Source organism: Heterodontus francisci, unplaced genomic scaffold (assembly GCF_036365525.1).
Source record: "Heterodontus francisci isolate sHetFra1 unplaced genomic scaffold, sHetFra1.hap1 HAP1_SCAFFOLD_218, whole genome shotgun sequence".
Taxonomy (NCBI): domain Eukaryota; kingdom Metazoa; phylum Chordata; class Chondrichthyes; order Heterodontiformes; family Heterodontidae; genus Heterodontus; species Heterodontus francisci.
Genome location: NW_027141931.1, coordinates 1,839,653 through 1,856,734, shown reverse-complemented (window position 1 = coordinate 1,856,734; position 17,082 = coordinate 1,839,653).

Here is a 17,082-nt window from a genome sequence, read left to right as displayed (position 1 = left end):
AAAGGCAACTTTTGTTGTATTTGAGAAGCTCGATTTCTGCAATGCTTTATTGTTTGGTCAGAATGTTAACCCAGTGAAATTCTACCCCTGTGAGTTGTCAGTTATGTGGATAGACATTATAGCATCTTATTGCAATGTAAAGGTACCGTGCGTACTGAGTGTAACAATATTTGTAGCATCCCATCAGACAATATACTTTGCTGAGAATGAGAGCAGGGTTTTATATTTTCAAATCACTGAGGTAAACTGAAACTCGCCTCGACACTAATATTAGTGTTTGTTATCAGCCCTGGGAGGAAAGTAAAGATCGATTAATCAATTACAGTACATAAAGCACACAGAATATTCCATTAAATAGCGGGATACGGGTTTCTTACCTTCCTGAATCAGGAAGTGTACCCTCTGTAGTTGTGGTGTCACCAAAATCAGCCAACTGAAAACAGCAACTGATGCATGTGGATTTTTACAAAGGGTCAGAGAAAGGAGAGAGTAATTGGCATAGAAACACACAAAGAGAGAGATACACAGGGAAATAGACACACACAGAGAAACGCACGCATATACATAGAGAGAGAGAGTGACCAAGGGACAGAGAGCGACAGAATATTACAATTTCCAAAAGGCATTTGAAGAGGTCAATATTAGATTTCAAAATGAACAATTGATTTTGCATCACTGGGCGTTTGTCGACGACAGTACCTAACACGTCGTTTGGGTCGAGAGGTGCTTGCTAATTCCGCTCATGAAAGGTCTGCCTCGAATTTTTTTAGACTATGCTCACTAATCCCAAGTCCCAAGCTCCTTAAATAGTTTCTTCCAAACTACCTCATCGGTTCTACTCAATACTTTAACAACTTTGATCGAATCACCCGTGACCCACCTGAATTCCAGGGAATACAGGTTATTGGAAGGCATTCTGAGAGACAGGATTTATATGCATTTGGAAAGGCATGGTCTGATTAGGGATAGACAGCATGGCTTTGTGCGTGGTAAATCATGTCTCACGAATTTGATTGAGATTTTCGAGGAGGTGACAAAGAGGATTGACGAGGGCAGGGCAATGGACGTTGTCTACATGGAGTTTAGCAAGGCCTTTGACAAGGTTCCGCATGGTAGGCTGGTCCAGAATGTTCGAACACATGGGATCCAGGGTGAGCTGGCAACTTGGATACAAAATTCGCTTGGTGATAGGAGGCAGAGGGTGGTAGTGGAGGGTTATTTTTTCAGATTGGAGGCTGGTGACCAGTGGTGTGCTGCAGGGATCGGTGCTGGGCCCTCTGATGTTTGTCATATATATTAATGTCTTGGATGTGAACGTAGGGGGCATGATTAGTAATTTTGCAGATGACACCAAAATTGGTGGTATAGTGGACAGTGAAGAAGGTTGTCTAAGGTTACAATAGGATACAGATCAACTGGGAAAGTGGGCAAGTGGTTGGCAAGTGGAATTTAACGCAGATAAGTGTGAAGTGATGCATTTTGTGAAGTTAAACAAGGACAGGACATATACAGTGAATGGCAGGGCCCTGAGGAGTGTTGTTGAGCAGAGGGACCTTGGGGTGCAAGTACATAGTTCTCTGAAAGTGGCAGCACAGGTAGACAGGGCATTGAAGAAGCCATATGGCATGCTTGCCTTCATTGGCTGAGGCATTGAGTACAAGAGTTGGGACGTCATGTTACAGTTGTACTTAACGTTGGTTAGGCCGCATTTGTATTACTGTGTGCAGTTCTGGTCGCGCAACTACAGGAAAGATGTGGTTTAGCTAGAAAGGGTGCAGAAAAGATTCACAAGGATGTTGCCTGGTTTGAATTCCTTGAGTTATAAAGAGAGATTGGATAGGCTGGGTCTGATTTCCCTGACTAAAACTAGAGGGCATAGATTGAAGGTGAGAGGGAGGACGTTTAAAGAGGATTAAAGGGGTAATTCTTTCCCACAAAGAATAGTGGGTATCTGGAATGAGCTGCCTGAGGAGGTGGTGGAGGCAGGAACAGTAGCAACATTTAAGAGGCATCTGGACAGATACCTGAATAAGCAAGGCATAGAGGGATATAGAATTAATGCAGGCAGGTGGGATTAGTATAGATAGACATTATGGTCGGCATGGACGCGGTGGGCAGAAGGGCCTATTTCTATGCTGTAGACTCTGTGAGGCTATGACTGTATGACATTTCGCAACATGTTTGCCAACACTTTTCAGGATGGAAATCAAGATACAACTGACAGATTCTGAACCCCAAATTGAATATTTAAGATAGAAAACGTAGCACAGTAATGATATCACAGTTCTCTCTACCCCTGCACACATTTTAACATTGTACCATTTAATTTATATCGCTTCTCCTCGACTTTCCTTCCGAAATGCATCATTTCACAATTCTCATCATTGTAGTTAACCTGCCATGTGTCTATCCAATTTACGAGACTGCCTCAACTCTCATGAGGTTTCCTATTATTCCTTCCTGTTGATTACATCGCAGATGGCACAATGTTGAAGTTGTGCTCTGTAAACCCAAGTTCAAATCATTAATATACACGAAAAAGAGCCGTAGTCCTAATATGAACCTGGGAGGTTTGTTGGAGGCGGAGAACACAACGGTATATCTGCCTCCAGTTTGAAACAACCATGGACCACTCTCAAAGCCAATGTTGTATCTACTTAGCCACTGACCCTTTAATCCATGGAGAACCAATATTGCTAACTGGTCTATTTTGAGGCACCATTAAGTCCTCCCCATGATTACACAAGTTCTGGACCTCTCTGTTTGCTCTCTCTCATCAACATTCCCCAGACAGGTACAGCACAGATTAGATAGAGAGTAATGCTCCTTCTGCACTGCCCCATTCAACTTTCCTAGGGCAGGAACATCATGGTGTGGATACAGCCTGAGCGAGACAGGAAGAGGGAAGCAGAGAGACACAGCCCAACAGGATGACTGAGAGTGGAAGAAGGCTATTTAACATAGGACATAAGAAGAGGAGTAGGCAAGTCAACGCATCAACCCTGTTCCGGCATTCAATGAGATCATGGCTGATTGCAGAATAACAGACTTGATACAATGCAGACGGAGGCCATTTGGTCCATTGTGTCTGCACCATCCGAATAAGAAATTCACCCAGTGCCATGCCCCTGCCTTTCCCCGTAACCTTGCACATTCTTCCTTTTCAGATAACAGTCAAATTCCCTTTTGAATGTTTCAATTGAACTTGCCTCCAGCACACTCTCAGACAGCGTATTCCGGACCTTAACCACTCGCTGTGTGAAAACATTTTACTATTTCTTTTGCTTCTTTTCAAATCACGTGAAATCTGTGACCTCTCCTTCTCGATCCTTTCACTGGTGGGAACAATTTCTCCCTTTCTGCTCTGTCCAGACCTCTCCTGATTTTGTATACCTTTATCAGCCTCTCAGCCTTCACTTCTCCAAGGAAAACATTCCTAAGTTCTCCAATCTCTCTTTACAACTGCAGTTCCTCATCGCTGGAACCACTCTAGTCATTTTATTCCGTATTCACTCCAATGTTTTCACATCTTTCCTGGACGCAATACTCCAGTTGAGGCCGAACATGTGTCTGATACAAGTTGAACATAACCTCTTTGCTCTTGTACTCTATAACCCTATTAATAAAGCTCAGGATACTAGATGCTTTATGCACCAGTCTCTCAACCTGTCCTGCCACCTTCAATGGCTAATGAACATATGCATCCAGGTCCCTCTTATCCTGTACCCACTTTAGAATTGTACCCTATATTTTATATTTCTGTCCATTTTGTACATACCAAAAGGAATCACTTCTCATTGCTCTGCAATGAACCGTATCTGCTACTTGTCCGCCCATTCCACCAACTGCTCTCTGTCAGTAAAAGTTCTACACTACTTCCTCACAGTTTGCAATGCTTCGAAGTTTCACATTATCCGCAAATTTTGAAATTGTGCACTGTACTCAAGGTCTAGGTCATTAATATGTAATCAGGTAATGCAAGCGTCCCAACACTGATTCCTGGGCAACTCCACTACAAACTGTCCTCTAGCCCGAAAAAACATGCATTCATCACTGCTCTTTGTTTCCTGTCACTCAGCCAATTTTGTATCCATGTTGTCACCGTCCCTTTCATTCCATGAGCAATAACCTTGCTCACCAGTATTTTGTGTGGCACTGTATCAACTACCATCTGGTAGCCCATGTACACCAAACGAACAGAGGAAGAGTGGTAAGTCATTTACCCCTCAAGCCTGTTCCAACATGCAATGAGAACACGACTGATCTGTGATCGAACTAATGCCTAATACCTGACTCTGCTCCATATCTCTTAAAACCTTTAGTTAACCAAAATCAAACAAACCCAGATCTAAAAATGAACAATTAAGCTAGCATGGATTGCCCTTTGCAGAAGAGAGTTCCAAAATTACACAGAAATCCAAAGAAAAGTCTGGAGAGTCTACGTTTGATTTCTTCCGAACAGAGGATGCTGAATGGAGATTTAGTTGAGGTGTATAAAATTATGAGGGCCATAAATAGAATGGATATGAAGGACCTATTTCCCTTAGCACAGATGTCCAAAAGTGGGGACATAGATTTAAAAATTTCCACAACAAACATCATGAGAGCGTGATGACCCCCACAGTGGAATGGTTTGCTGCATGTTTAAAATGGAAGGTATTTCTGCTGGATGATCAGAAGTGGTTACCTGGGTTACAACTTCACCTACAGCCCTCCAACTCTCCCGATGTTTCTTTCTCCATACCTATCTCTTATATGTTTGTGCACACAGAATTGAAGGATGACATCAAATTAATATGTCTTACATTCTCCCTTTCAATCCACCCAACACCCGCTCTCTTTCTTCAACCTGGTCGCTCTCTACAGTACTCTCTCTGCCTGCCTATCTAACCATCTCTCCCTCTGTCTCTCTCCTGGTCTCAGAATTACCAGGAGGGAGACACAGAGAGACGAAGACAGCGAGAGAGTATTAAAGGAACTGAACTCTGTTCCCAAGCTATACTGAACCTGTTCTGGGAATGCCTGATAGGCTACGTTAATCGACCATGTACAGACCTGTTGCAGACTGTGAAGGAAGAGCATGTTCAGTACACAATGGGTCAAAAGGAGGGGTTCATTCCTGTCTGCTACTGGTAAGAGAGACTGACTTTACCATTGAGGCAGCGTTTGAACGAGTGTGGCATCGAGGAGACCGAGAAAAATTGAAGTCAGTGGGAAACAGGGAGAAAACTTTTCGCTGGTTGGAGTCATACTGAGCACAAAGTAAGATGGTTGTGGTTGTTGGAGGTCAATCATATCAGCCCCAGGACATCACTGCACAAATTCCTCAGCGTAGTGTTCTAGGCCCAACCATCTTCAGCGACTTCATAATGATCTTCCCTCCATCGTAAGCTAAGAAATGAGAATGTTCACTGATGATTGCACAGTGTTCAGTTCCAATTCCACCTCCTCAGATAATGAAATTCCAGCAGAAAATGCTGGAAATACTAAACATGTCAGGCCGCATCTGAGGAGAGAGACTGTGGTCTGTTCCCCGACGGTATGAGATGGGGGAGGTCTGTTCGTACAGGGGTAATCAGATGGGTCTTCTTTCCAGGGGGTAATTAGATGAGATTCTTTTTACAGTGGGGGCAATTAAATGGGAGCCTGTGCCCGGTGAGGGGGTGGGGGTTAATAAGAAGGGTTTCCAGTGACTGGGGGTAATAAGATAGGGCTCTGTTCACAGTGGGGTAATTAGATGGGGTTTATAAGATGAGGGTTTGTTCACGGGTGTGGGTGTAATAATATTGTGGTCATTCACAGGGGGTGGGGTAATTACATGTGTTTTCTTCACATTGGGGTACTTAGAGGGGGGCCTGTTCCAGGGTGGGGGTTAGTAAGATGGGGGGCTGTTGATGGGAGGTATTAGATGGGGGTTTTGTCATTGTGAGGGTATTGGATGGGGGTCAGTTCACAGGCTGATATTGGGAAGTGATCTGTAGATGAGGGGTATTAGATGGGGGGTTGTTCACAGGGGGGAGATTTTCAGGGGCTGGACATTGGCGGGTGGAAAATTTTGCCGGGGGAGACTTGAGGGGGAGATTGCGGAGGATAGAATTTGCGGGGGGTACGTCTATCAGGGGATACTGCATGGGGCAAAATTTTCATTAGGCAGATATTTGCGGATGATGATTGCAGGGGATAGAAATTGTGGGTAGAGAAAGTTCCAGGGGGGAGATTTGTGGGGTGCTGGCGGGAGAATATTGCCGGGGTGATTTTGCGGTGGCAGAATTTGTGGGGGTGAATTGTTGTGAGGGGGTAGATTTGCCAGGGCGTGGATTTTCATGGGGCAAATTGTATATGGAAATTTGTGAAGGGCAGAGTTTGCAGGAGGGTTGAAAGAAGTCAACTGGAGAGAAAAAGCCACAAATAAAGAGAGAGATAAAGCCACACAGAAAGAGCAAAAGAAAGAGAGGGAAAACAGAAAAAGTGTCAGAAAAAGCCAGAGAAAGAGGCAGAACAATTCAGAGCAATAGAGAAAGCGACAGAACGCCAGAGAACCAGAGAACAGACAGAAGAGAAACACAAAGGACAGCAAGAAAAGAAAGAAGAGAGCAAGGGACGGAAGCGGCAGCAAGAAAGAAGGAAGACAGCAAGTAACAGAGAAGACATCTAGAGACAGAAAAGACAGCAAGCGACAGAAACGACAGCAAGAGACAGAAACGACAGCAAGGGACAGAACAAAAAATAAAGAGAAAAGGCACGAAAGTGGAAAGTAAAAAGTGGAGGGAAAAAGTGGAGGGAAGGAAAAGTGGAGGGAAGGAAACAGAGACACATATAAATTACAGATAACAGACAGGAAGCCAGTGAGAGAGAAGAGCATACAGAGAATCACACAGAGAGAAACACAAAGAGAGGAAAGAAAGGGAAGCAAAGAGGGAGAGCGAGAGATTGAGCGAGATTGAGAGAGAGATTCAGCGAGAGATTAAGAGAGAGAGAAACAGAGAGAGAGAGCGAGAGGTAGATTGAAGGAAATAGATTTTTGACGTAGAGAGAGAGAAAGGATGAGGCAGACTGAGTACGTAGAAGGGAGAAAAACAGAGAGAGACAATGAAAGTGTAATACTCACAATCTCTCATGATCTACGCTTCATCGTTGGACTCACATTCTCACTGCATCAGCTCGCTCATGAGGAAGATGTATTGGACCAGGTGCATTGCGGTGGGAAATGGGGAAAATGGTCAGTATTTGGACACAAAGAGAGGGATTCAGGCTGGACTCTCTGCCTCTCATGCACATACACACAAACACACGCACACAGACACACACACACTCTCAAACACCCTGTCCACCTAAAGAGCAGTTCATCCAAGCAGCTCTGAGATTCCTCCAGCTGGACAATCCCTCTTAGGTATGGAACAGTCCAAGGGGAATCTTTGTGCAAACAGGGAATGGGGGAGGGATATTCTGCCCAATGTTCCAAATGGATTAATCCAGACAGAAACCTGTCTGTCTTTGTGTGTTTCTTTCTATACCCCTAAACCTCATTAACAGAGCAGAAAAGCTGCGTTAATTTAAAATATGGAAGGGCCGGTTTGAATAATGGCCATTTAACACAAATTGCATTACATGTCTTTCACTATTCACCTCCAGTGTACAGGAAGTTCAGAAAGTGACTGAACATGTCTGACTGCAGGTGCTTTGAACTTCTGGCAAAGAGTTTGTGCTGCTGCAATAAAGTGTCACTTGCTTCTCTTTGCTTTCTGATTGTTTCTTTCCTCTGCTCTCCTCGGGTATTCAGATGGATTTGTGTTGATTGCTTGCCCAAATTCAGGAGCTACCAGCGATCTGTAGCTGCTGCCAGGGAAAAACAAATTGCATTAAAAGTCTTTCCCTCAGACTGCAGACATAAGGAGAGACCTTTTCCAATGGCAAAGGGGGCGGACGTGGGGGTGCAGGAAGCAGAAAGCACAGACTGTAGGTGATTGCCAATCTCTGAACTTCAGGCAACATGAGGAGAGAATCGAATAGGCCGAGAGCTGTTATAATCTGGAAGTCACTATATAGCAGATTGGTCAAAGTAAATTCACTATTAATATTGAAATGGCAAATGGATGAAAGCTTCATTTCCTCTTACATATAGTAGAGACGATATCAGCACAGAAAGAGAAGTAAGAGAAAGAGATGTCATAATTTTAGTGATTAAGAACTCAGCACAACTTATCTAGAGAATTTCTATGTGTGAATTATTGTTTGAACTTTATTTGATGCTGTAGCTTTCTTTATGCATTACCTTTAATCTCTCAAAATAATTTTCCAAACAAGAACCAGTTATATATTACAAGTGTTTACATAGTTGGAACTATGCCAGCTAATACAAATTATATTGAAATTCCTTTATTAAGCATCGCACGTTTACACAAAGTAAATTCCTCAAACGTTTGGAATCTTTGAAACTCAGTAACACAAAACCTCCCCTCAGCAATGGTTTAGGACATCCATCTGCTGATCGTACTTCATTTACTGTCGCCTCTGATCAGCTCCATCTGCTGCTTTCCCAGTCTCACTGCAGGTACTGTCCCCTCTCACCATCTCACAACCAGTGTGATTTGCAGGTTTGTGCATTTGCTGTGGTCCAGGGTGGGTATAGTTGAAGTTCAGATGAACTTTTCAGTGACGCCTTTTTTGAGAAGCCATTCATGAATCTTCTGCAGAGCACGTCCCGCCTCAATCAGTTAGATTATCAATAAAATATAATCTGAGAATCAGATTAAAATGATTACAGTGCTTCGTGCTGTGAATATAAAATATACTTTCTGTCCTGTGGGGAGTGTACAGTATAGAATATGAAATACGATTTAGTTCCAGGGTTTGACGCCCTTCAGCTCTTTCTATGAGTTCACTAACTTAACAATGAGATTGAGGGGGTAATTCGCCGCCTTCTTCAGCTCCTGACTGAATTTAGTCTGGGTCACAGCGTAAATACACGTTTTGGTGCAGCAACTGAGAACCTGCAGCGTTATTGATGTATGTTCGGTGATAAAGTGAGGGTCAGTGTAGGAGGAATATAACTGAATATCTGCAATTCGTGTAGAAATATAATACACAACCAGTCACCCACAACAATAGAAAACTGCCGGATATTCTGAAGAGTAAAATAATTGATTTCCTGCAACTATCCATCTCTGGGTCCTTGTGAGCCTCTCTATTGTTGTGGCGCTGGAATCCCCCAGATTTTACTGGTGGATAAATTACGCCTGACTGTCAAAACACTGAGCAGCAAAATCAGAATGACCAGGGCACAAGTGGTTAAAATGAGGTCCAGCAATTCAAATATCCCCCATGTAGGGGAAGTATAGAATCTCGCATTATGGCCACAGCTCATGGGAACATTATTAATAATGTAATATTGGTCCAGTGTAAAGTGCAAAGGAACAGGCACTAAACATTCCAGCGCCCTCACCGTTCCTATAACCATAGCCACCGTTTTCTCGGTAAAATATTTTGTTTTCAGCTTCACACAACTAATAGCCACAAATAAATCAAACGTGAAAGTGGCTGTGAGCCAGGCAGAAACTACTGTGGCTGCAGAAAAGATAACGACAATGAGAATACACACAGCAGTAATGTTCAGGAATGAATCTGGGAAATGAAATCCAACATTTCAATTCAATATAGGATCAGTGATAATGACCAGGAAATCAGACACGGCCAATCCCAATAAGAGAGAATGATACATTTGGACAGACCGCACTTTCCTCGGGACAGGATCACAACTGACACCAAGATTTCTGGAAGAGAGAGAAAAGGAAGACGAGAAATTAGTGTTCAAATCTGGAGACAAATCAGCAGTTTGATGGGATCAAGGCTGACATTTCTAGCTTTGTTGTTCGCAAAACAGTGATAACTGATCCATTGACCTGGGTATTGCTTTGCCACAGTAAAATGTTTGAAACACAATTATTAATAATGAGTTTGTAAATAGAAAGAGAACGTGAATAAAGTCAGCACTGGATCTACTGGAAGTATTGAGTGAGGATGTAGTATCGGTGGGGAAACTAGAAGGAGTTTTAAAGAGTTGGAATCGTATGGGTTAAACGGATAATAAAAACATGAAATGCTGGAAATACTCAGCAGGTCTGCCAGCGTCTGTGGAGTGAGAAGCAGAGTTAACGTATCAGGTCAGTGACCCTTCATTGGAACTGTCAAATATTAGAAATGTAATAGGTTTTAAGCAAGTAAAGCCTAGATGGGGCAAGAGATAACAAAGAAAATGTGCTGATAGGATTAAATGGAAATGCATCCCCAGACTGTTGGTTGGGCAGGTTTAGGGAGAGCGGGATGTGCAGCTGGTTTGTTGCTGTGAGTTCAGAGAACCGACAGGGACTGTTACTGTTGGAGAAAATCCAGATTGTGCCCGATTGTTGAACAAATTCTCCAGATTAAGACGTTGAGAACAAACACTTTATTGCATGATACCATGGGCAGCACACCTTTCCTAAAGGCGGTCCAGTGCTGCTCCCAAAGAGCTACAGATCGTCGTGGATTTACATAGTATAACAGAGGCAGAGCTAACAATTTCACAATTAGATCAACGCCCACAAGATGATCACAAGACCACCTACGTGACGGTGCACCATGCAGGGCCCGTTATGAGTAAAGCGCTGGATTCAACAATAACAAACTATAATTCCTTATTTCAATGCCCACTCCAGACATCAATCAGGCCGTAACGTCTGATTGTGGTTAGCTGCTCTGTCTACAATTTATGACCGTTGGTTGTGGTTAGATTAGCTACAAGCTGTGCCCTGTTTTTCTGTTTCAACAAGGTTAAGTAATAATTAGCAAAGCTCAGCAAAATTCTCCAACAATCCCTCCTTTTATCATACCATGATAACGCAGCATCATCATGAGTAGAGGGGAGAGGTATGGGGCTTAAAGTAATCATTGAAGCATAATATATTTTTCTGCCATCGCTCTGTACCAGCCGCAAGGCCAAGCTAGCAATACATGATTAATTAATCTCAGTTTAAATGTCCCCATAATATTCCGTTCTTAATAGTCAAAAATTCTGTTCTCACAGTCCCCTCTTGACTCTTTTACAACCCTTTTAAGAATCCTTCCCTTGATCCCACCTAGGTGCCTTTAATGATTAGAGATACAGCACTGAAACAGGCCCTTCGGCCCACCGAGTCTGTGCCGAACATCAACCACACATTTATTCTAATCCTACACTAATCCCATATTCCTCCCAAACATCCCCAGCTGTCCCTATATTTCCCTACCACCTACCTACACTGGTGACAATTTGTAATGGCCAATTTACCTATCAACCTGCAGGTATTTTGGCTTGTGGGAGGAAACCTGAGCACCCGGAGAAAACCCACGCAGACACAGGGAGAACTTGCAAACTCCACACAGGCAGTACCCAGAATCGAACCCGGATCTCTGCAGCTGTGAGTCTGCGGTGCGAACCACTGCACCACTGTGCCCCCCTATTTGTCTAGAAACAGCCTTCAACACCCGGAGGGATCTCATTCAATACGTTGCCTGCATATATCACAAGGGGACAGCGGGAACTCTGCAAAGGCATAAGTTTTGCAGGGGCTACAAATACTTGTTTACAACATAAAAGATGGTACACTTGTACAATTACCATCTCAGTTAAGCATCACTGTTACATCATCGATTGTACAAACATAATACAATTCCATAAAGTACATTGATCATTCATTAACTCACTTTAAGTATATAAAATGTTATACAATTACCCCTTTTATGGCATAACTAATTGTCCCTCCTTTGACAGAGCAAGTTCGAACACTAATTGCTTTTGGGGTAGCTGTCCAACCTGTGTTCATACATCCTCTTACATCGCCTAATTAATTTCTTAAGTTGCCAAATTAAGTATGTCACATCTAACACCATGATAACCAAAACCACTATCAGGACATGGGAGATAATTCTAAAACAGTGGTGTATCTGCACGTCTGACCCCCAGTTCCATAAGTCCTCCTGCCAGGTAGAATCATTTATCTTGTCAATCTCATCTTGTAGCATCTTCGACTGCTGTTCCAGCTGCAGTGGCTACTAGCTGCTATCTCTCTTTACCCAAGCATGTGGGCAATGTCTGAATAGTATATTCATAGTCCCGGAGGTAATTTGTCAAATTCTCCTTAATACTTTCTGTCACAGTCATCGTTTCTGTCTTTTGTTCATGTATCTGTACCAACTCCATCTTCCCTACTCGGGTTGGTATTTGTGGGTACTGTTGCTCACCGGACAAATCCGTTTATGTCCATACTGGTACTCCTTCGCTGTGGTGGTTAAGCAATATCTCCCCTTTCTCATATAGGCCACATGGGTTAGTCCTGACAATGCTTTCCCAGTTTCCATGGTGCAATTTACAGTGGTATTAAATCCACATTTTGATTCGCCATTTTATATTTACGATGAGGATCACCTGGTTTTCCAGACTACATTCAGACAATGGACAATGTTGTTCCAATTACCTCTTTTCCCAATTTCCATAACATAGGGTAAAATATCATTGTATTTTATGTAATCTATTTATCATTTTCTCATTACCAAATTCCTGTCTCAACAATTGTTACAGTAATACATTGTACAACTCTCGGGTCTTCTCAGGGCACCAGTCAGGTAGCTGGATATCTGAGAAAATCAATATTACCGGTACCAACTCAAGCTTTACATTATCATATACAAATGTATTAGTTTTTATTATCGCAAGTCCATTTTCTAGTCCTGTAGTCAAGGCAGGGCAAGGCAGACCAGTCACTTGTTGGGTCGTAACCTTACTCGTTATTAATTAGAATGTGGGGTTAACCGTGGGGGTTGGTGCTTCTTGTCTGTTTAATCTCACAACCTGAAATAGGAACTGTCCCTTTTTTTAGAGCTTTAATATCTTGCGCGAGGGAGAGTTGGAGGATTGTCTGCACTCACTTTTGCTCTGTCTCGTGCTTTTCCTGTGTTATTACTATTCCCAAATATGAAACATTTTCCTTCATTACCTGTGCCATTTTCAGCCTAACTTTCACTCTGACCTTCTGAAGGAAGGTGGAATAAGGATGGATTATTATAAAATCCCTGGGAGAGGCACGTCCAGATGTACTGTTGTCCCTTGAACGTAAACGCAAATTTACATTGACACTCTTGTGCCAACTGTATGGACCAGAGCCCATTGCTAATGTGCAACACAGTAAACCACTGATTTGTTATTTTCTAAAACTTTGATTGTCCTCTTCAATATCAGATAGATTTCCCTTTGAATGCTTTAAAATAACCACTCATATCAATTACATTTTGCTAATTGATTCCAATTTCTTATGTCCAGACTTGGTTGTACTTTTTGTACGTTAAGGACAGAAATGCTTGCAACTATCATGCCTTCTCAAGCATTTTGTCTCATTGATAAAGATGCTATGATATTTGATGTCTGCAATTCAGTTTAAAATTCTCAAAGTTGCTGGATCTCTTGTTGTGGCATCAGTTCTCATGTGGCCTTGGAACCTGCCGTCACTTGCTTAAAAAGAATCCATTGTGGCTCGGCCCCTGAGCCCAATGGGTTAATTTGTCGAATTCTATCTGTCAACTTAGGAATGTAAAATTTAACAATGTCCGATGTGTATAAATTTGACTCCCAGCAATGCAAAAAGCTGCAGCGGGTTATGTTTTTTGTTTGTCTCCAAGGGGGCGGAGCAAAACATTCTCAGCTTCGTTGCTTTACGAAACCTTTCTTTTCTGATCGAAAAGAACGATCCATTTTAATTTTTTTCAATCCTTTTGGTATCCTTAGGGTTTAAAAACAGCAAAATCATGTGCAACATTTTCAATTTCGAAGGAAAGCATCTTCATCAGGAAATGCAGCATTTTTAGATTAAACTCCAATTGTTTCCAAATTTTTAGTATCTTTTGTAAGAGGTTCCTAATCCAAGGATTTTGACAACAAAGATGATTCCAATTCCAATTTACTGCAATAATATTTAAACATCAAAACTGCCGATGTTAGATGAACGAGTCTTGAGTCCGGAGCTGAAGACTCCTCCAAAACATAACAGAATAAACTTGAAAGTTCATTGCTGCAACAAATGAAATTTCCAGTTCTTCAAATTAAACAGGTCAATTAACCTTAACAGTATTAATTCAATTCAGACTTATTAACTTTTAATACTTATTAACTATACACAGAACAGAATAGCACGTGCTTATTTTAAAAGATAGGTAAATTACGTCATTTTTCGTGCTCTTTATTCAGGCGCCTTATCAAATGACTGTAATAAAACCAAAAATGAAAGAAAAATTATTTAACAGTCTGACAACAAAAGATTTAACACCAGCTCTTTAAACAGACATAATCTTTCCTATATCTCCTACTGCGTGCAGTTGTGGTCGCCACATTAGCAAAAGGAAGTAGATGCTTTGGAGAGGGTGCAGAGGAGGTTAACCAGGATGTTGCCTGGTAAGTAGTGCGCTAGCTATGAAGAGAGGTTGAGTAGATGAGGATTATTTTCATTTGAAAGATGGAGGTTGAGGGGGGACCTGATCGAGGTGTACAAAATCATGAGAGGTATAGACAGGGTGGATAGCAAGAAGCTTTTTCCCAGAGTGGGGGATTCAATTACTGGGGGTCACGAGTTCAAAGTGAGAGGGGATAAGTTTAGGGGGGATATGCGTGGAAAGTTCTTTACGCAGAGGGTGGTGGGTGCCTGGAACGCGTTGCCAGCGGAGGTGGTAGACGCGGGCACGATAGCGTCTTTTAAGATGTATCTAGACAGACACATGAATGGGCAGGAAGCAAAGAGATACAGACCCTTCGAAAATAGGCGACATGTTTAGATAGAGGATCTGGATCGGCGCAGGCTTGGAGGGCCGAAGGGCCTGTTCGTATGCTGCAATTTGCCTTGTTCTTTGTTCTTGTTCTTTGTTTACTTATCTCTCCCTTAAAGCAATATAACAGTCAGTAAAACATGTCTTCAAATTTAGACTGTAAAATAAAACAATAGCAGAGTTTTCAATTAAAACAATATTCCAAACCCCAAATTAGATTTCTGGCACACATCTTCAGACCTTCAAGGCTGAAGCTTATCCCTCAGAAAATTGTTCATTGCCTTTTCACAGTTGCAAAAATAACTAAAAATAAAACCTTAACTTAACATATAATTCAATTTTATCTCCCATTCCTGGGTGTACAATCTTAAACCGAAATGAACACACTCAACAATCACTTTTCACACTCATTCAATTCCAAACACCTTAATAGACTCATGCTTTTAGCATTAAAGCCAGACAACAAAGAGTTAACGACAGTCAGTTCTACAGAAGACAAGCTGTACAGAACACAACGTGTAAAACCCAGATATTCAATTCATGGAAGCTTCCAACATTCTCACAGTCCGAATTAAAGACACAGTAACTTGTTTTTACTCTAAAACATACCTATCTTTAAAACACATATTTACCGTGGCGCTTCTGTGTCTCCCTCGAGGGGGCAAAAAGACGTGGGTCGCCTTTCTCCAGAGGACATCGTTTACTTGACCCCGGGGGCAACCCTTCCTTATTGGAAGCCGTTGAGTCCATTCTTACTTCTATTTTCTCAAAACCTTCTAATTTTACGAGTTCTTTTCGATGAATCAAGTAGCATTTAAACAAAGGAAAACAAATACGACACAACAAAACGAAGAGACACAAGGGTGCGAACAGGCGCAGTGAATGTTAAATTCTCAAGGTCAGCTAACGGCTCATCCCTGTCTCCTCAGGCCAACGCTCTTTAGTTCTCCCTCCGTCCCACAGCCTCTCTCTCCAGGGCCAGATTCCGGCTCGTGCACTCAGGAGCAACGATCACGTGCCTGTCGGGTCAATTTGGTATGAAATTTAATTACAGCCCCAGTCGTTCACCGTCCCACACGGTTGTCCTAATTGCTTTTGTCCCACAGCCTCTTTACTCCATCCGGTGGAGGAACAGCTCGTGAAAACTCAAATTAGGATTACCAAATTCCCGGAATTTGGAACTATTACGACACCGAATTCGTCACATTTTGCTGGATTTTCCACTTATCTCCTTTTTAACTTCCCTTTGCCGAATTTTAGATCTTTTCTGATCAGGTGTTAGATTTAGATGCAGGTGAGCACTTTGGTGATAGTGATCACAATTCGGTTAAGTTTACCTTAGCCATGGGCAGGGACAGGTATATACCGCAGGGCAAGAATTTAGCTGGGGGAAAGGAAATTATGATGCGATTAGGCAAGATTTAGGATGCGTAGGATGGGGAAGGAAATTGCAGGGGATGGCACAATCGAAATGTGGAGATAATTCTAGGAACAGCTACTGCGTGTCCTTGATAAGTATGTACCTGTCAGGCAGGGAGGAAGTTGTCGAGCGAGGGAGCCGTGGTTTACGAAAGAAGTTGAAGCGCTTGTCAAGAGGAAGAAGAAGGCTATGTTAGGATGAGACGTGAAGGCTCAGTTAGGGCGCTTGAGAGTTAGAAGCTAGCCAGGAAGGATCGAAAGGGAGAGCTTAGAAGAGCGAGGAGAGGACACGAGAAGTCATTGGCGGATTGGATCAAGGAAAACCCTAAGGCTTTCTATAGGTATATCAGGAATAAAATAATGACCAGAGTTAGATTAGGGCCAATCAAGGATAGTAGTGGGAAGTTGTGTGTGGAATCAGAGGAGATAGGGGAAGTGTTAAATGAATATTTTTCGTCAGTATTGACAGTGGAGAAAGAAAATGTTGTCGAGGAGAATACTGAGATACAGACTACTAGGCTCGATGGGATTGAGGTTCACAAGGAGGAGGTGTCAGCAATTTTGGCAAGTGTGAAAATAGATAAGTCCCCTGGGTCAGATGGGATTTATCCTAGGATTCTCTGGGAAGCCAGGGAGGAGATTGCAGAGCCTTTGTCCTTGATCTTTATGTCGTCATTGTCGGCAGGAATAGTGCCAGAAGAGTGGAGGATAGCAAATGTTGTCCCCTTGTTCAAGAAGGGGAGTAGAGACAGCCTGGTAATTATAGACCTTACTTCGGTTGTGGGTAAAATGTTGGAAAATGTTATGAGAGATAGGATTTATAATCATCTTGTAAAG